The sequence below is a fragment of the Dromiciops gliroides genome, chromosome 2 (genome assembly GCF_019393635.1).
Source record: "Dromiciops gliroides isolate mDroGli1 chromosome 2, mDroGli1.pri, whole genome shotgun sequence".
NCBI lineage: Eukaryota > Metazoa > Chordata > Mammalia > Microbiotheria > Microbiotheriidae > Dromiciops > Dromiciops gliroides.
Genome location: NC_057862.1, coordinates 72313866 through 72334555, shown reverse-complemented (window position 1 = coordinate 72334555; position 20690 = coordinate 72313866). Strand labels below are relative to the sequence as shown.

Here is a 20690-nt window from a genome sequence, read left to right as displayed (position 1 = left end):
GAATTTAATGAAAAGATGAGATGAGAACAGGAATTATTTCATAGATGATATCCTATGTCTTTATTGTTACACAACTGAATGAGAATGTGAAGAAAATAAGATCCATTTTTTGTTTATTATCTATTGATTTTTCAGAAGATATTTCATTCAATGGAGAAAAATGAAGACTTTACAGTTCAGGAAAGACGTCTTCCACTGAAACATTAAATTATATAATATTCTATGATGGATGGGGCTCCAGAGGTAATGCTGTTCAATAACATGCTGATATTGATATCAAGAAACAGAGATATATGTTTGCTCAAGATGTTCACCAAAGTCATGAAGGATATTTTGTGCCAAATTCAAATAAAAAAGATTCCCTGTAAAGAAACAGTTTATTCAAATGCTCTTATTAGGAAATGACATCTTTCTAAATGCCCTGAGGTCCAGAATACTATAAAGACTCCAGGTGGTATAGTATATAGAGTCTTGAAGATCTGAATTCAAATCTAGCCATAGAAACATTAGCTTTGTATTTGGGCAAATCACTTAACATATTACAGCCTCAGTTGTCTCATCTGTAAAATGGGGATTATCATAGTGCCTATATCACATGGGATTGTTATGAGGATCCAATGATATAGCATATGTGAGATGCTTTGTAAATCTTAAAGTTCCATATAAATGTTAACTATTATTATTATTAGTAACAATGAACTATATGTCAACACAAAAGACATAAATTTCACCAATTGCACTGGGAAAATTGAGGTGAATGAACAATGTAGACATTAAACAAAGCTATGACATGTGTTGGAAAGACAGGCTGATTCATTATTATGTGCATCTTGGATAGGTGCTTCAGATGGACGATTAACTGGACCCAGAAATGAATAAGAAGAGAGGCTAAGGATGGATTGCATCTGAATGAATGAGTGAATGAAAAAATATTTATCAAGTATCTACTATGTGACAAGCTCTGTGTTTAGTCCTGGGAATACAATACAAATACAATGCAGATTCCTGCTTGCAAAATGCTTACATTCTAATGGGAGGAAAATCACACATAGAAGAGGCATACCAAGGAAGGACATTTTGGTCAGGAAAGTTATAGGGATGGTGCATGGGGCTATGGAGGAGTGAATTGATATACTCTACAGTCAGGAGGGGGTAGAGAATGTAAAAAAAAGGGGGGATGCATCAAGAGATGAAGTTGTGGCCAAGGTGATGGCTGGAGAGGAGGGAGAGAGGTGAAGCATGGTGGGGGATTTCCTGAAATGACATACAGGAGAGGAAGTCACCAAACAAGTATTAGATGTCCCAGGTCAGAAGTTCCTCCAGAGCATTGTCTGTGATGTGGGCAGTGAAGTGATTGACAAAGAAGTATAAAGAGCTGGCCAGAGAGGAAGGAGTGAATTAGAGAAGCTGAATAGTCTCTTCCTTGATTCCAACTGGCCTAGAGCTGTATAGGACCCTCTTGTCAACACCAGTATTTTCTCTGTGTTGTTTAGCTGTTGTTTGTTCTTCATTCTGAAGAGGACTGTGACATAGGGAGGCATTATCATGACTTGCAGTAGGGGCAACTAGGTGGCACCAGTCCTGGATTCAGGAGGACCTGAGTTCAAATCGGGCCTCAGACACTTGACACTTACTAGCAGGGTGACCCTGAGCAAGTCACTTAACCCTCATTGCCTCACCAAAAAATAAAAAATAAACAAAAAAACCCCAAACAAATCATGACTTGCAGTGAATTGGATTTAAGTGAGGAAGGGCTGTGCAAAGTCAGGCAACTGGAAATGGCCCTGAGGGCAGTGAGAAACCTTGGCCTTTTAAGCTAAGGATTTTCACAGGTCTCAGTCTGTCTGAGGCAACATCCATTCAGTGATTAAGGATAGGTAAGAAAGGAGGCAAAGAAAGGCATCTTTTACCTAGTCAAAAAAATAGATAAACTGGAAGGGTTGGGGGCAGATAGATCCGCAGGGTTTTTAGCCAAAAAGAAACACAATTACTATTTAATCCTACTCTGAGCCATCAAGAGGCCAAACAATGGCAAAATGAGACCTGGGCTGGGACCTACTGTTGGCCAATCAATGAGGACCAGAGTTATGTAGCTATGAATCATGGAAAGCTATACTCTTGGGATAATCAAAATGATAAATAACCCAAATGGCAGTGGAAAGATGCATGGTGCATGCAAATAGGTAAAGGATGACTCATATAGAAGAAACAGGACAAAAGATGCTCCATCTGATTGGGACAACATGGGCAAGAATCCCAAGTATGTAGAGGTTGTCATCCGCATTGGCAGAGAGTGCCAGTGGAACACTATAATCTTAGGCTAATGAAAATGATAAATAACCCAAAAGGGCAGTGGAAAGGCACATGGTGAGTGCAAATAGGTCGCCACATGTCACCAAGGATGACTCACACAGGAGAAACAGGACAAAAGATGTTCTTGAGGACACATAGGAATAGAAAGGGAGGTTGGCCAACTATGTGGCAAGACTGAGAGACAACGGCTAGACAGCATGCTACTCTGGTACCTCTAAGATATTAAAAGATTCAGAGGAATGACTCCTGGCCACTGGGTAGGTCTTCTGTGGAGTATTTATGGGACAAAATGGGTAAAAATTCCGACCATGTAGAGATGGTGATATGCATTGGCAGAGAGTATCAATGAGATCATGGTCTCATTAGAGGACTAAGCAAAATAAAAACAATTTATCTGTGAAATCAGGCAGCTAGGAGGCATGGTGGATAGAAGGGCAAAGCTGGAGTCAGGAAGACCTGATTTTACACCCCTCTCTCAGACTCAGTTTCCTCATCTATAAAATGGGCATAATGATTATGCCTACCTCATGGAGCTTTTGTGAGAATCAAGTTAGAGAATATGTTTAAGGTGTTTTTCAAGCCTTAAAGTGCTTTTTCAACATTAGCTATTATTATAGCCTTAGTTTAGAGGAAAGAATGCTAGGTTTGGATATGAAATATCTCTCATTTATCCAGTGCACATCTTGTCGATGCACAGTTGTTTACGTGTCTCCCATTAGACCATGAGCTTCTTAAAAGCAGGGACCATCTTTTTGCCTTTTTTTGTATCCCCAGCACTTAGCAAAGTCTCTGGTCTATGTTTGTTTTCAGTCGTGTCTGACTCTTCATGACCCCAAATGGGGTTTTCCTAGCAAACTTACTGGAGTGGTTTGGCCATTTCCTTCTCCAGCTCATTTTATAGATGAGGAAACTGAGGCAAACAGGGTGAAGTGACTTGAGCAGGGTCACACAGCCAGTGTGTGTCTAAGGTCACATTTAAACTTGGGTCTTTCTGACTCCAGGCCCAGTGGTTGATTTGCTGACTGGATTAAAACACTCATGGGACCTTGGATGATTTAGCTTCTCTGTGCCTCAGCATCTGTAAAATGAGGGGGTTGAATTACATGACTTCTTTGGTTTTCCATCTCTATATCTATTTGCTAACATTTTCTTTACACAATTATGGTAGAACTTTTACTCTTTTAGAGCATTTTTTCCCCCAATGAATTCTTCTCCCATCACACTGAATGATGCCATCTCAAATACTAAGTGTCCACATGGATGAGGATCATGGCCTTTGGAGTCAACTTTTTATATCTATCAGCTCCACACAACATATATACTTCACTTCACTTCACAGGTAGCTATGATTACATTTGTACCTTCACGGTACTAGCTACAACGTGAGAAATATCATGGGCTGTTGGAACTTCTCCTTAACTTGGCATGCTCCCTGACAATAACAATAGCTAGTATTTATATCATAACTTATGGTCTGCAAAGGGAATTATAAATATTATCTCATACGACCCTCACATTAACCCCGGGAGGCAGGTGCTATTATTATCCCCATTTTACAAATAAAGAAACTGAGGCAGACAGAGGATAAATAACCTGCCCAGAGTCACACAGCTAGCAAGGGTCTGAGGTCAAATTTGAACTCAGGTCTTACTGACTTCAGGTCCAATGCTCTATCCACCACCCTACCTGGCTGCCTCCAAGCTGATGTGGGCCTCACAGAACTGCCCGGTTCATAATGTTTGACTGTGGCATTTCCCCCCTTTTGAAAACCAAAAACACTTCGTCACTAGTGACAGCGAAAAATCAAACCAGTGTATTTCCTGCACAAGTAGGTCCAAGACTACAGTTTCCACGGTATGTGAGTACACATTTCATAAAATTGGAGCCCCATAGTAACTGAACACAAAGAGGTCAGGCCGATGTAGTAGGAAGAAGCTGAAATTTTGCTCTCCATCTGGTAGGAAGCTAAATGAAATCTCCAGTATTGTCGGAGGACTAACACATGGGACACATAAACAAAGTCACGGGAAGCCTGGGAGCGGGGAGGTTTTATGTTTTCATTTGTCCCATGTTCTGTTCTCATAGGTCTAGAGCTAGTACAATGCCCTCATTTAACAGATAAGGAAGAGAGGTGCAGGAAAGTTAAGTGACTTTCTCAAAGTCACACAAATTGTAAACATCAGAAACAGAATTTGAACCCATCTCTGATTTTAGATCCTGTCTCCCTCTGCTGTGTTGAGGTAAGTTTTAGGCTCAGAAATGCAGTATTATATTAAGGGATAAGAGACACTAATTCAATCAGAAGATAAAAGGAAAACTTTTCCTTTGAGTAAGTGAATTATGACTCCAACATTTTCTCTCCTAACAGGTTGGTCAGGCATGTAGCGAGGGCAGCAAGAGACTTGTCTTCTTGATCAGCAAGGAACATTTCATTCCCTAAACTTCAGTACTAGATTTCATGGCACTTGTGATAGGTGAGTAAGACTGCTGCCATTGAAGGCAGGAAGACTTGAATTCAAATTCTGCCATTGTTACCTTCTAGTTATATGTCTATGAATAAGTCATGAGTGCCCCAAAGCAACCCTCTAAGATTATAAGGCATAGGTCAGTCGATAGGATCATAGGTTTAAGGCTGGGAGGGATATTAGAGGCTTTCAAGTCAAACCCTCTCGTTTTATAGATGAGGTAACAGAAGCCCAAAGTGGTTAAAAGATTTGTGTTTTGGGGTAGGATTTAAACATTGACTTCCAAGTCCAGTGTGCTAGCTCTCCATCATGACATGTGCTTCTTTTTTGTGTGTGTGTGTGTGTGTGTGTGTGTGTGTGTGAGGCAATTGGGGTTAAGTGACTTGCCAAGGGCCACATAGCTAGTAAGCATTAAGTGTCTGATGCCAGATTTGAACTCAGGTCCTCCTGAATCCAGGGCTGGTGCTCTATCCATTGCGCCACCTAGCTGCCCTGTGACATGTGCTTCTCAATGAATTGCCATCCTACTTTGGTAGAGTGAACCTTATGCACTAATGGTTCCTTACACTAATGAAATCACAAGCCCAGATTAAAAAAAATAATCACAAATAACAAAAGGAGTCATTTACAATGACCCATTCTTCCTCTAGCCCTTTGCCTTCCATGTCCACAAGAGGCCAATGGGACTGGATTTGGGGTCTGAATTTGAACGAAGTTTCTCTTGTGGTTTTAAAGAATAAAGATTTTTGAGGGACAAATGTAATTGTTTTAATTGAACATCTTTTCTCCTCAGTGCAATGAAAACATAAAGAACAATCTAGGGCAGGTGAGGTGACAGTTTTTAAAAAATCAAGCCAGAAGGCATTATCACATTAGAATTGATCTCATTGTCTATTTCAGGAGTAGATTCTGAGTGTGAGGGCAATTAACCATCTAACTATTCTACTGTATTATGTTACATGATTTCTAGACGTAGGTTCTAACTTGACACCATTTGTTTTCATGACGTCCTGGCTGGGCCTTCCTTGAAGAAGGGTCCGATCTAAATATGACAGCTGTGGAAACTGAGGTATGGAGAGTAGGTTCCCAGTTCAGCCCATGACTGTCTCTTTCCTGTAGCCCCCACCATTTTTAGGCCAAGTAGATGTTGGGTACAATGGTTTAGATTGGATCCCAGCCTCGCCTTCATCACTGATGGCTATAGAATCTTGGACCAAGTCCTCAGCATCTTTATGCTTCCATTTTTCTTGCCTGCGAAGTGGATGTATATATTGGCCACCTTTTCCATCAAGAACAGAGCATAGAGTAATGAGCTGAGCTAAGAAATGACTTTGTGAATCTTAAATGAGAGGTGATGGGAAAACCTGATGTAAATGCTTCAAACCTTTTAAGGTTCCTGCATTGCTAATACAATTTATATAATCTTGGTACAGTGGTGTCTATTAAGGGAAGATGGGCATTTTGGATTCATGTGTATCTCTTTATGTCCTCGGTGTATTCTTAGAAAGTTGCATAAATCACAATTTTGTAAATGGAATCATATTGTAAATTTCTCAGCCAAGGCATAATACTTTGTGCCTGGTCCCTTCCCTTCTATCACCTTGGATGTATTTACATATCTAAATGTACATATATATTGACTCCCCTGGTAGAATATAAGCTTCTTGGGGGCAGGGCCCATTTCGCTTTTGTCTTTGAATACCTAGCATCTAGCACAGTGTCTGGAACATAATAGGAGTTTAATAAATTCTTGTAAATTGATTGATTCTCATGTGAAGCTATCTATTTTAAGGGAAAACTACAAAGAATACTTTAATAACACAAAAATCACAACTAGGTATGTTTTTAGACTTTTATGTATAATTATAAATATATAAAATATAATATAAATATATATGTATATATAAACTTTTAGATTTTTATATATAATTCAATTTAATTTGGGTTTTCTTAACGCAAAATAAATATCATGAAAATGAATATTTCCTAAATGTCCTGATGGTTCCCCAAAGTAGTGGAAAGGGCATTAGGTTTAGCTAGAGGATTATTGTCAAAAATCTTATCTCAGCTACCATCTGTATGACCTTGGAAAAGCACTTTTTACCAAACTGTACCTTAATTTACTCATTTGTTAAATGAGAGTCTTGGAATAGATTATCTCTAAGATCCCCTTAGAACTAAATCCCATTATCTGGTGAATAGTTGATCTAGTGATCAGAATTTAAGGCAAGTAGACGGTGCAGTGGTTAGAGTGCTGGACCTGAATTCAGATCCAGACTCAAGTCACTTAACCTTTGTCTACCTCAGTTCTCATCTGTAAAATGGGGATAATAATAGCATTTATTTCCTAGGGTTGTTGTGAGGATTAAATGACATATAGTATTGTAAATCTTAAAGTATTATACAGACATACATATACTATTGTTATTATTATTGACATTAGAATTTAAGCTTTGTTCTCCTTTCCACGGAACTAACAGAGTTCTTCAGTTTTAATTTCTACATCAACAAGCATTTATTAATCACCTAGTGTGTAAAAGGCACTGGGGATACAGAGGGAAAAAACCCAACTCTCTCTACCCTTAACAATTTTTATTACAGGGTGTCCCAAATGTATCACTGCAGTTTTAATTTCTAGTAGCTTATTTTGGTGGGGGTCATGCGACTTTACATATAAAAATAACATATCATAAAATCTGAGGGAGGGATGCGTCTGACTGCAGAAGCTGGGAGGGGAAGGGATTCAGGAAAGGCTTGACAGAGAAGGTGGCAACTTGAGCTGACCCTCAAAGGATGATAAGGATTAAGAGAGATGAACTTTATTTTAAAAATAATAATAATAATAACAACAATAATAATAATTATTATTATTGAGAGACAATGAGGCTTAAATGACTTGCTCAGGGTCACACAGCTGGATTTGAACTCAGGTCCTCCTGAATCCAGGGCCAGCGCTTTATCTACTATGCCACCTAGCTGCCTCCAGAGAGATGGACTTTAAGAAAGAATGAATTTCAAGTTCAGAAGATAGTTTGTGCAAATGCATGGAGGTGGGGCATAGACAGTGAGCTAATCATCCATAATTGTTTTATTTGAAACTGATCAGTTTCTGGGTGATTGATTAGCAGACCATCATCTTGTATGACCACAACAGCTCAAACTTTTGCTCAAGAAATGGGAAGTAGGGGAATTAGGTAATTAATGAAGGGAAGCCATCAGGAGCTTGCAAACAAAGGGCTGTGTTCTATTCTTTAAGTCCCTTAAGCAGGTGACTAACCCTTTTGTTGTCTAGCTCCAATTGTGGTGATTCCATTGCGCCCAAACCCAGGCAAAGTGTCAAATCATCTGTATAAGTTGATGTCATTGTAACAGCACTCTCCCAGGCCAGTCATTCTCTGAGATTCAGGATGATTGTTCTGATGCCTGACTATGATTCAACCTGCCATGTGTCAGTGACCCTATATAGGATAAGAGAATCTGATCCCTTCTACTGAGCCAAACGAGGACACATTCTTAAACTTGTGACAGATTTTCCCTCTTCCATCTCTTGTTTCATTTTAGGAACCAGGAGGACTTCATGGGATCCAGCATACAACCAAAAAAGATATAGATTAAGTATTATGAAGGAGGTGGATGAATATTTCCAGAAACAGGAGAAGCTGAGAAATACAGGAGGGTCTCTACTTTAACAGAAAGGGAGTCAGATATCTGGCCAAAGAAGATAAGAGTCAGATACTTAGCCAATAGCAATAGGAGGCAGAGATTGTCGTAAGAGAACAAAGAGGTGATGTCATTTGCTTGAACATAAACAGTAACAGCTAACATTATTAACATGATATTTTAAGATTTAAAAGTACTTTATCAATGTTATATATTGATCCTCACAAAAACCCTGGGAAGGAGGTGCTATTAATATTCCCATTTCACAAATGTGAAAACTGAGACTCAGAGTGTTTAAATAACTTGCTAATAAGTGTCTGAGGCAGGATTTGAACTCAGGTTTACCAAATTCAAGGTTTAGTACTCTTATTTACTATGCCAGTCTGTCTCTCCAATAATAACAGATGACCTCAGAGAACCAATATAAACTGCCTGGACAACCCTTTGGAACATGGTTGACAAAATAGCTTCCCAGATGCACCAGAGATTGTTTCATGGGACAGTTTGTACCAGAGTACAAAGGGTGGGCCTCAACTCTGAGCACAATCCCAAGCAACACTGGAGAGTAGATTCTGAGTGTTAGTGCAATTGACCATCTAATTTAACTATCCTACCAAATTACATTATATGATTTCAAGACACAGGTTCTAACTTGACACCATTCTCTGCTCTAGCCAAGGTTCAGAGTTGCTTACACACTCATTCCTCCTGAGCCAAAGAATAGTATTTTCCCGTACAAGAGAAGTATCACTTATAGTATTAGACTTTCCTAGATCTTTTTGACCCAGGAGCTGACCTATGTCTAAAATAGGATGTCTTGTGCAATATCCTTTCATAGGTCCAAGAGAAGATATTGTTAGGACAGAGCTATTCAAGTCTTAGTCACAATGATTCCATCACAGGTAGAGAAGAGTCTTTCCTTCTCTTGTGTTTAGGTTGTCATTAGATTCTAGGCTAACTCTCTCTTCTATTCAGCCAGCCACAGCCCTGGTTATAGAGATCAATTTGTTGAGGTGAGGAAGGCTTGGAGAAGAGAAGGGAAGGGACTATTGGGTGGGGTGTGGGGCATAGCTAGGTTCTGCCTTTCACCTTCCAGTTGTATTTGCCGTACAAATAAATGTCATGTCATCTAAAATGGTGTTTTTGCACATATTTCAACCATTATGTTAGCATTAATATCATAACTATTCATATGAAAATACAGTAATTAATAATTGCACCCTGACTACCATGTGATTAATCATTTCTTGAGCCAGATCCTTAATTTCTGTCTCCATGCAGTAAAGGCTATAGTGGTTTGACAGAATGAATGTGACTTCTAAAGATGTCCAACTTATAACCAGGAAGGAGCACAGACATTAGAGAATCTGGGCTCAATATTGTTGGCAGATCTATATGATCCCTTTCCTCCCAAGAGCTCAAACTTCCAAGGTAATAGATGCATTCCCATACAGTGCTTACCACATACTTATCAATATGTACTGCTTATCACCATACTTAGCATCTGCTTATCAATATGCTTTGCTAATGCATCCTCTGACTTCTTATAGAGGACACTGGAATTGGTACCCAGTATAAATAGGCAAGGCAGAAACAGGAGGGAGCTCAAGGACCTAGGCTACATTAACCAGAGCCAAGCATTTCCAAACATGTGGCATAACGTGTCTTTCCCTCTCCTGTCTTCACAGAGCCAGGTCCCAAAATAGAGCAGGATGTGAACTCCACTGCTTGCCAACCAAGAGGAGTCTGGTGGAAAACTGTTTTTAGGATGGGCGTGCTATGGAGAAAAACAATTGTGGGGGAAATTGGTGGTAGTAATTTGGTTGTTTAGATGGCCACCCACACCCCATTTGTGCCTCTCTATCTCCTGCCAAAGCATGTTTATGGGGCTTAGCATAATTCCTTGAACATAGAATATGCTAAATATACATTTGTTGAATGATCAGCTAGTTAACCTCTTAAATTTCTTTACTCTTCTTAACATTCTGTGTCTGTGGTTTGTAGACATTGTAGAAATGACTGGAATCTGTATCTTATCCATTGTCCTTTGTGTCCATTCTGAATTATAGAGAAGTCATGTCATTAAGAAATTCATTGGACCATATGGTGGTGGGTAATTGATGGACTGTGTTAGGTCAGGTCCCAAAAAGACACAACAGTAATTTCACCACACGTAAGGTCTGGGAGGAAGCTAGGAAGAGTGACTAACTAGAGTTGAGCCCAGCTGATAGTAGTTATTTGTTTACTGACTTAAAAATTTCCCTTGCATACCTGGCTTTACCCTTCACATATGCTTGAGGACAGACCTGGCACAAAAATTAATGTGGGGTGAAGACTAACTTCTGGAAAGAGAGATAGTATCATTTATTCAACAAGCATTTACTTAAGTACCTGCTACCTGCAAGGCACTATCCCATGCTCTAGGGAGAGAAAGACCAAAAGGACATTGTACACACACTCAAGGTATCAGGGTAAATATAAAATATAAATAAAAGAAATAATTTAAATTGAAAGTAAATATAAAAATAAAATAAATATAAAAATATAAATAGCAATTGGGGAGGCACTGGCTGCTATGGGGAACTGACCTTTGGGATGAGACTCTAAGAGGTGGAGGCAAGTAGAGAAAGCATTCCAAACATGGGGGACAGATCCCATGGAGATGGGAGATGAAACATCACATGAGGAAGGGCCTGAAGGCCAGTTGGGGCCACATTGAAGAGTGTGAAGAGAATAGAGAGTATTCAGCCTAGAAAAGCTAGAAAGTGTGAAGCCAGATTGTTAAGGACAGTGAGGAGGTCCTCTCCTGATATATTATATGCAAAACACAACTCAAATAGCCTTGGCCTAGACTTTTGTTACCAAGCAGAGTTGCTAAGCCAGTAAGCAAACAAGGTTCACCTTCACCACAAGGAATAAATAGAAAGTGAGAGGAAGAAACCCAAACCAACTAGATAACTGTGATTTTAATCTCCATTACCCGTTGCCTCCGTCAAAGGAACAGAAGATTTGGGTTTGAGGACTCCAGGACCTAGTTGGACGGCAGGGATTGTGTGATGAAGGCACTTAGCAGGGTCACACCAGGCTCTGATATTAAGCCACTGAGTGTCCCACCGGTTAAGAACCAGCATGATTTCCTGAGGACCAATCCCCATACCAGACATCTAAAACTCTACTTCTATTTATTTAAAAAAGCGACTTTTAACTTTCAGAAACTTTCCATTCGTCAAATTGACCACCTGCTGCCCCCTTGTCTTTACAAAGGATGGTTCCTATTTCTGGGGAGTTCTATCTCCTCCTCTCATCCTCATGGAATCCCACCCTCCTCTTTTGTGAGGCCTTTGCTGATTGTCTCTGGGTGTTAGTATTCTTTCCTTGTCTTGAAATGATTTTTTCCCTGGTCTTTGTGTATACTCATCTATGTATATTTTGTATCCCTCCTTCTTTTCCCTCCCCCAATATAGAATACAAACTCTTTGAGATTAGGGATTGTTGTATACCCAGGGTCCCAAACATTTCCTGGTATATAGTAGGCATTTTTGTTTTGTTTGTTTTTTTGTGGGGCAATGAGGGTTAAGTGACTTGCCCAATGAGGGTTAAGTGACTGTCACACAGCTAGTAAATGTCAAGTGTCCAAGGCCGAATTTGAACTCAGGTCCTCCTGAATCCAGGGCCGGTGCTTTATTCACTGCGCCACCTAGCTGCTCCCATAGTAGGCATCTTAAAAGCATTTGTTGAATTTACTTCCAATTCCAAGCACTATATATGAAGGAAGGTTCTTTTTATTCATAGGGCATAATCACTTCTGTGATATTACGGAGTAATGCTATTATGCACAAATTTAGACAAGAATCTTATCAGAAGATTAGGAAATGATATTCTTGAAGTCACAGAGAATTCATTGCCTGAATTATCAATCTTGGGCACAAAAACTCGATGTGGCCTAGAATAGATTGATGCTATTGTAGAATTCTGAGGGTTCTTACCTCACTCAAGCATATTGAGGTCAGACAGTACATGGAAAAAAAGTTGGAAAGTTAAAGTACTAGACTGTAAGCTCTGTAAAAGTGAGTGTAATAACTTATCGAAGTATCTTATTTTTGTATCTCTAGCAGTTTGCATAAGGCTCTGTCGGGTGTTACACAGGCTTATAGATTTAGAGCTTGAGGCTAAGGTATCCTAGTCTAAACTGTGTAGTCCAACCCACTCATTTTATAGATGAGGAAACTGAGGAATAGAGAAATGAAGCAGTTTTCCCAGTGTCATACAGGTAGGACGTAGTAGAGCCAGGATTTGAATTCAGATTCTCTGACTCTGGAGATAGTTAGGTGGTGCAGTAGATAGAGTGCCAGTCCTGGAGTTAGGAAGAGCTGAATTTAAATCTTGCCTCAGATACTTAGTAGCTGCGTGGCCTTGGGAAAGTCCCTTAACTTTGCTTGCCTCAGTTTCCCCCTATGCTAAATGAACTGGAGAACCACTCTAGTATCTCTGTCAGGAAAATCCCAAATAGGGTCACAAAGAGTTGGACATGACTGAAAACAGTTGGATAACAACAACCTCTGACTCCAAATACAGTATAGCATTTCTTGTACTCTACCATACTTTTTCTTAATATATTTGTTGAATCAAATGCCTGCATGATTGTGTGTAATATTTACTTACATGAAAAATAATAACATACTTATGTCAGATTTTGTTGTCGTTGAGTCATTTCAGCTATATCTAACTCTTTGCTACCCCATTTGGGGTCTTGGCAGAGATAATGGAGTAGTTTACCGTTTTCTTCTCCAGCTCATTTTAAAGATGAGGAAACTAAGGCAAACAGGGTTAAGTGACTTGCCCAGGGTCACACAGCTAGTAAGTATCTGAGGCCAGATTTGAAATCATGAAGATGAATCTTCCTGACTACAGGTCCACCGCTCAAAGCACTTTGGCGCCCCTAGCTGTCCTTAGATAAGGTTTACAAAGTGATTTATACTAGATGATTCTCAGAACAACTCCATGGTATAAGTGCTTCAATTATCTTTCCCATTTTACAGGTGAGGATGCTGAGGCCCAGAGAAGTTAAGTCACTTTCCTAGGGTCATACAGAAAGAGGAGAGGGAGAGAACAAGCATTTATTAAGTGTCTACTATGTGCCAGGCACTGTGCTAAGCATTTTACATCATTATTACATTTGATTCTTACAAACCTGGGAGGTAGGATTTATTACTATACACTTGAAGACACTAAGTCAGACAAAAGTTAAATGACTTGCCTAGGGTCAGACAGCTAGTAAATGTCTAAGGCTGGATTTGAACTCGTATTTTACCGACTCCATCACCTAGCAACATGCTAAAATGTCTCTCGAATAGGTGCCAAATGAGGTGTTTGGCAGACAAAAGGGCACTCTCAATGTCCTCTAAGAGCTGAGAGTATGAGGAGGTCTTCTCTAAAGTCCTTATTCCAATTTTAGGGAAGTTGGAAATAAGAATTTGAAAACTGCTCTTCTCATCTTTCTATTTCTCCCATTCCCCAGACAAAAAAGAAGTAAGTTTGCTTAAAGGAAACAAAAAACAAAACACTAGAGAGGAAATTAATTTAACTAGAGAGGTTGTCCTTCCTGAACTTATTGCTGCTAGTCTGGTCCAGCCAGGCCCTTCCTTGAATAGCCAGTAATGACGTTCCTTAAATGTGTATTTTTTCCCTTTGTGTAGTTTATGATGATCCAGGGCATGATGCTGCCCTATGCTTTCGAAATGTCCCAGGCAGGGATTCCAGTGGCTTCTGCCCAGCAGTTTCTCCAGGAAAAAGCTGAGGAGCAGGGTGGATTCGGCTGCAACTTGTCACTTCCAGTAAGTCAATAATATTGTAGCAGGTGAGCCACTTTCTTACCTGGAAAAGGGGAAAGAAGGCTACAATATGCCTGTCACCTGGGGCTGGGGGCAGGAGGTAGAGGGGAAGGTTTGATGAGGTCATGTAAAAATGGTGAGTGTTTTGGTCCAAACTGCCCTTTTTTCTGCTTGTGAAAAATAAGACTGGGGTTTCAATCGTAAAACAAACTTAAAAGCGAGGAGTGATTTGTTTGTATATGGAACAAGAAAGAGAATCCAACGTTTTAAGTCTAATTTGCCTTTTTTAAAGTGTTAAGCTGAAAAATGTGCTTGTTATGAAAGCTCAGAGAGTGAGGCTGACGACTTTGTGCAACCCCGCCTCTCTTAAATCCAGTTAATGAATAAGTCAGGACATTACCCCATGATGCCATTGGTCCTCTTTGAAAACAAAGGACAAATAACAACGGTAAGTTTCCAACATCTCTTATTATATTTCCTTAGGTCATTACAATCTCCACAATTACAAAGAATCATTGTACATCTGCAACATCGATGACAAAAACCCTCTTTGTGCCTCAGTTTCTTAATGTTTTAAATGAGAGAGTTAGACTAGAGGGAGTTCAGTGTAGTGGAAAGAGTCATGTAGTATACAGGACTTACTCACGAAGACTTGAGTTAGTATTCTACTAGTTATGTAACCATGGGTAACTTCTGTCTGCCTCACTTCCCTCTTCTATAAAATTGGAATAATATTGCCTGTAATACCAGTTCAAGTGAGATAATATATTTATGAATAGTGAGTCCCGTCCTCAATAAGCTTACTGTCTAGTTGAGGAAATTATCATCGTCGTCGTCATCATCATGATCATTAAATGACACTAAATAGCATTTATATATGTGACGGGTAAAACTCAATGTGTGTGGTCACCCTACCTGTCCCCTTGTGGGGAGAGCTAACTAGGACAACAGTTTAATAGTTTAGGCATTAAACATTTATTAAAATATATTAGAGGTTAACAAAGAGGGAACAAGAATAGAAGAATAGCAAATCCTAACTACCTCAACCACTTCTGGTTCAGCTGCCAAACCCACGAGGTTCCAACCACCAACTCCCCAAACCAACTGACAAAACCAACTGCTTTACACACTGCTTCAAGCTGATTGGTTGAGAGTGGTCACATACTCACACAGCAGGGGGTCCCTGTAATATTAATAATATTCTCACACTCCCCACTGTGCTTCATTAAGAAACAGAGTTTCCTTAAATGAAGCAATAACATTACATATACTTATAGCTAACAATATGAAGGGAAGAAATTGAGTGACCCATTGACAAAAACTAGTAGGTGGACATTACAAATAGTCTATCCAATGGGAAAAGGAAAACAGGACAATGTCCATTTAAATCTTTGGAAGTCTTTTCTCAGATGATTCTTGGGATGTCTAGCTATAACATAAGAGTTAATTGCTCACAGATCTTATACAAAACGATAAATGGATTTGCCATCAGGCCCAGGCTTGGGATTCTTAATTGGCAAAATGGGAGTATTACACAGAGAATGATAGCATGGGACAATGATACCTTGGTTTGTCAACGCCTCAGTTATAGGTGTAATTCCCTCAATGGCTTCCTTAGATAAAGGATATTGTGGAATAGATGGTGGTGGGCCAACTTTGGTCTTAATGGTAACAGGCACAGCAGATTTAAGGGGGCCTACATCAGAAGAGGAAGAAGCCCACAGGGACTCAGGAATGTCAGAAGAGATTTCAAATGTGTCCCTCACTGTTTCCTGAGTGTCTGAGATCAAAATTGGTAGCAAGTAGACAGTGTCCTCTGGTAATTCCAGGGAGATGCCATCATCTGGAGAATAAGATATGCTTACTGTAAGTTTAAAAGGAGGTCATGACCTAATAGATTTGCAGGAGAGTTGGGCTTAAGTAGCAATGAATGTTCTACTGTTAATGGTCCCATAGATACCATGCGAGGGGTTCATTTTTGCAACTGTTAGAGTTTTCCCTGAGACTCCAACTACATTTAGAGATCCAAGAGATGTACATTCAGGGTCAGGTTTGCTCACTAGGACTGATCTTGAGGCTCCAGTACCTAATAAGTGTCTGCAACCTTAAGTGTTACATGGGGTTCATTATTTTGGGGAGGTGATTGGACTGGCACAAGAGGGCTAAAGATCTCGGGGTCAGGAAAGGTAAAGTCTTCAGATTCCACCATCCTTTCCCCTCCCCTACACCACCAGTCCTCTGTTTCTCTCTGAAAGGATCTATAAGTAGTTTGGTTCTGTTTCTCTGTACCCCTTTGAGGGGGCCTATAACTGTTTTCATTCTGCCTCTCTGTACCTCTCTGAAAAGATCTGTAACTATTCTGATTCCATTCCCTTTGCATAATCCTACAGTATCATATTATGTGCCCCATCTATTGCAGTAATAGCAAAATCTAGGGGGTTGATAGTGATTCTCAACTGCCTGACCTCGTTGCCTCGTGGTTTCCTGTAATGGAGCTAAAATACTCTGTCTGTTCCTTTCTTCCCTTTGATTTCCTTTATAAATATATGTTGTGATTTCTTTAATTCTGTCAGTATTCAGGGCATTCCAACCTGGACACTGCCTTTCAAAATATTTCCATTTTTCTGGCAAGTATTGATGCACAAAATGATTAGAGATAAAGTGGGCATCTCTAGAATCTAATGGGTCCAATCTAGTATATTGTTTGGCACTCTTACACAATCTATCATAGAATCTATTAGGCCTTTCATTAGGTTCCTGAACTGTATCTATAAATTTTTGCCAGTTATCAGTCTTGCTAGCACAGGATTCCATTGCCTTAAACAATGTTTCCCTTGCTTCCTGAAACTCATCAAAATGCTCAGGGATTTTGGGGTCTTAGTTAGGGTCTTCTAAAGGCCATTGAATAGTAACTTTTCCTGATATTCCTAAGGAGATTGCTGCAGCTAATATATCAGCTCTTTCCCCTAGGGATAATATCATTTTCATGAGATCAGTAACATCACCCCAAGTGGGCTGATGTCCTCTGAAAATTGTTCTAAACTAGCTGATAACTGTTGTGGGATCTTCATCAAATTTAGGAATATTTTGTTTCCATGAACTCAAATCTTTGGAGCCAAAAGGTATATATTGTCTGAATTTTACTATAGTACCCTTTTGATCATAGGTGAGGATTTCTTGAGGGGGAAGAATTTTGTTTTCTTCTGTCTCCTCTAAAGGTGAATTTTCTGTAGAGGAAATAGCAGTTGGGCTATTTGGCATTCTAGCTTGAGAAACAGGCTCAGATTCAAACTTGTGCTTGGATCCCCCTTCTCTTGTATCCCCTTTTATCAGTTTTCTGCTCTATTTACTCCAGGCTTTCCAATAAAGTAAATGTTTAGGCAGCCAGTGGCATAGGATTCCTTGTAATTGCCTCAATCTTTGGGGATTAAATGACCCATGTTCAGGCCATTCTTCCTCTAATAAGCTATGCCATATAAAACACAGTCCAATAAGATTTCCCTTAGTCATGTTTGATTTCCCTGTAAGTTTTCCCTTATCCCAATTCATGAGTAGCTTCCCTAATGGGGAGTCCTGGGGTATGCTATTTCTAATCCTCTCCTTGATATTCAAAACTTTCCTTACCACAAAACAAAAAAAAGGTAAAAAATAAAAATAGGAATAGAATATTAAAATTCAAACTGACCAAGTTTAGACATGATCTCTACCTCAGCTTGTCTGATTAACTAGACTAAAGTACTTAGGAGGTTGAAGAGATCCTTTTGAAAACTCAAAGGGACAGGCACATTGAAATAGGAAAAAATTTCTTACCCAATGTGAAGATCAGAAGATTGCAGGTTGGGTTCCTACCTGGCTGGCCAAAACCGTGACGGGCAAAACTAAATGTGTGTGGTCACCCTACCTGTCCCCTTGTGGGGAGAGCTAACTAGGCCAACAGTTTAACAGTTTAGGTATTAAATATTTATTGAAATATATTAGAGGTTAACAAAGAGAGAACAAATGTCTCTGAAAGAATAGGAAAACCCTAACTACCTTGACCACTCCTGGTTCAGCTGCCAACCCCATGAGGTTCCCCCCACCCATTCCCAACCCAACTGACCAAAATCAACTGACTCACACACTGCTTCAAGCTGATTGGTTGAGAGTGGTCACATGCTCACACAGCAGAGGGCCTATTCTCACACACACACACTGGCTCATGATCACACAGCAGGGGGCCCCTGTAATATTAATAATATTTTCACATATAGCACTTTCAGGTTTGCCAAGTGCTTTACAAATATTATCTTATTTGATCCTCACAATCCTGGGAAGACAGGTGCTATTATTCCACAGAGGAGGAAACTGAGGAAGATGGAGGTTAAGTGCCTCAATCATTATATAAAAGGCAGTTATTTATATAATTATTAGTTATTTTGCTTTCCAAGGTCCCTTTGGGCTCTCAAATCTTTTGACCCATGAGTTTTGGCTGCTTTGGGTGCTAAGGTGAAATATAATATATAACATCACTAAATGAGTAAGTGACTTCAAATATTTTTTTTCCTTAATTCACTACCTGCTTTTTCTTCTGAACTCTAATTAACCACCAGCTCCCCTGCTTCCTTTGAAGAGAAAAGTCCTTGAGACCTGGGAGGGTTTTTCATTTCTGCCTGGGTAACCCTCAGTGCCTGGAACAGTGTGTCATACACAGTGTCACTTAATACATTTTGTTAAATTAGTTTCAGTAAGGTTGAATTGCATCATGGAAGGAGATAGGCCTTTTTTCTTTTAAGTAAATTTACCCTTTCAGTTTGGGGATTGGGAAAAATGAAAGGACAAGAGTAGAACAGTCTTGCACGTCTGGGTTTTTATCCCTCTAAATTTGACCTAAAAACATCTCAGTGAAGATTTTGTTGGTATTAGGACTTGATTGGTCATAAACATGACAGATAGGTCTTACCGGACTTACTGGAACAGAGAAATGAAAATACAGCTGTCAGGCAAACAGAAGCAGGTCTTATAGTAAAGAGCTAAGGTAGCCACAAAGTGATAGATCTTATCAGTGTTTTTCTGATTTTAAAGTCAGTGTAAAAGAGTTGCTATTGACTCAGCAAGAAGCTAGGGAATTTTGCATCATTCACTCATAATGGGTTAGATTACTGCAGTTCTATACCTATGGTCCTACTTTGGTATTTGCTCTACACCATAAATATTATTCTACTCTCTAAATGAGTTATTATTTACAAATTGGTGTGGTATAAAGGCATGGAGGGTGGGCTTTGGAATCAGAAAGACCTGGCTTCAGGGGCTGCCTCTGATACATACTATATCAGGTCCAGTCCTTTCATTTTAAAGATGAGGGGGCTGAGACCTAGGGACAGTAAATGAATCTTGAGGTTACAAAGGGGATGAGAAACAGAATTTGAACCTAGGCCTTCTGGGTCCGGAGCCAGTGTTCTTTCCACTGTTCTATACTGCCTTCTAGTCAGGGAAGCTGACCTGAAGTCCTGCCTACTAGTTTCTTCCTTCCTTCCTTCCTTCCTTCCTTCCTTCCTTCCTTCCTTCCTTCCTTCCTTCCTTCCTTCCTTCCTTCCTTCCTTCCTTCCTTCCTTCCTTCCTTCCTTCCTTCCTTCCTTCCCTCCTTCCTTCCTTCCCTCCTTCCTTCCTTCCCTCCTTCCTTCCCTCCCTCCTTCCTTCCCTCCCTCCTTCCTTCCTTCCCTCCTTCCTTCCTTCCTTCCTTCCTTCCTTCCTTCCTTCCTTCCTTCCTTCCTTCCTTCCTTCCTTCCTTCCTTCCCTCCCTCCTTCCTTCCTTCCCTCCTTCCCTCCCTCCCTCCTTCCTTCCCTCCCTCCTTCCTTCCCTCCCTCCTTCCTTCCTTCCTTCCTTCCTTCCTTCCTTCCTTCCTTCCTTCCTTCCTTCCTTCCTTCCTTCCTTCCTTCCTTCCTTCCTTCCTTCCTTCCTTCCCTCCCTCCCTTCTTTCTTTCACTTCTTTATTTTTATTTATTATCTTTAACATTTCTCATATTATATTTTAATCTGATTTGGGCTGCACTCTGGAGTTTTGAGGGTAGCATGCAGCCAGCTGGCCTCAAATTTGATGCTTCTTTTCTGGAGCCTTGGACCTAGAGTCAGGAAGACCTGAGTTCAAAGAGAATCTCCAGACACTTACTAGCTATAGGACTCTGGACGCTATCTTTTTCCAACTGTGTGGCCTCAGGAAAGCACCTTCTTCTCTCTCTAGGCCTAAATTTTCTCATCTGTAAATTGAGGGGTTACCCCAGGTAAGGTCTAAGATTCATTTCCACACTAATTGTCTTCGATCCTCTCTTGCCCGTGAAGTAATCCAGGGATGCTGTTCCAGTATGCGAAAGGTTAATGTGAATGATGACTACCAGCTGTTGCCTATATATGCACAGAGGAGAGGAACTAGGCTTAAAATAAAGC

General features: G+C 40.0%; 1 protein-coding gene across 11 annotated transcripts in view; it reads right to left on the bottom strand.

Moving 5' to 3' along the window:
* C2H10orf71 (chromosome 2 C10orf71 homolog) overlaps positions 1-20690 on the bottom strand; it is a 48489-nt gene that overhangs the window by 20927 nt on the left and 6872 nt on the right. The window lies entirely within an intron of this gene.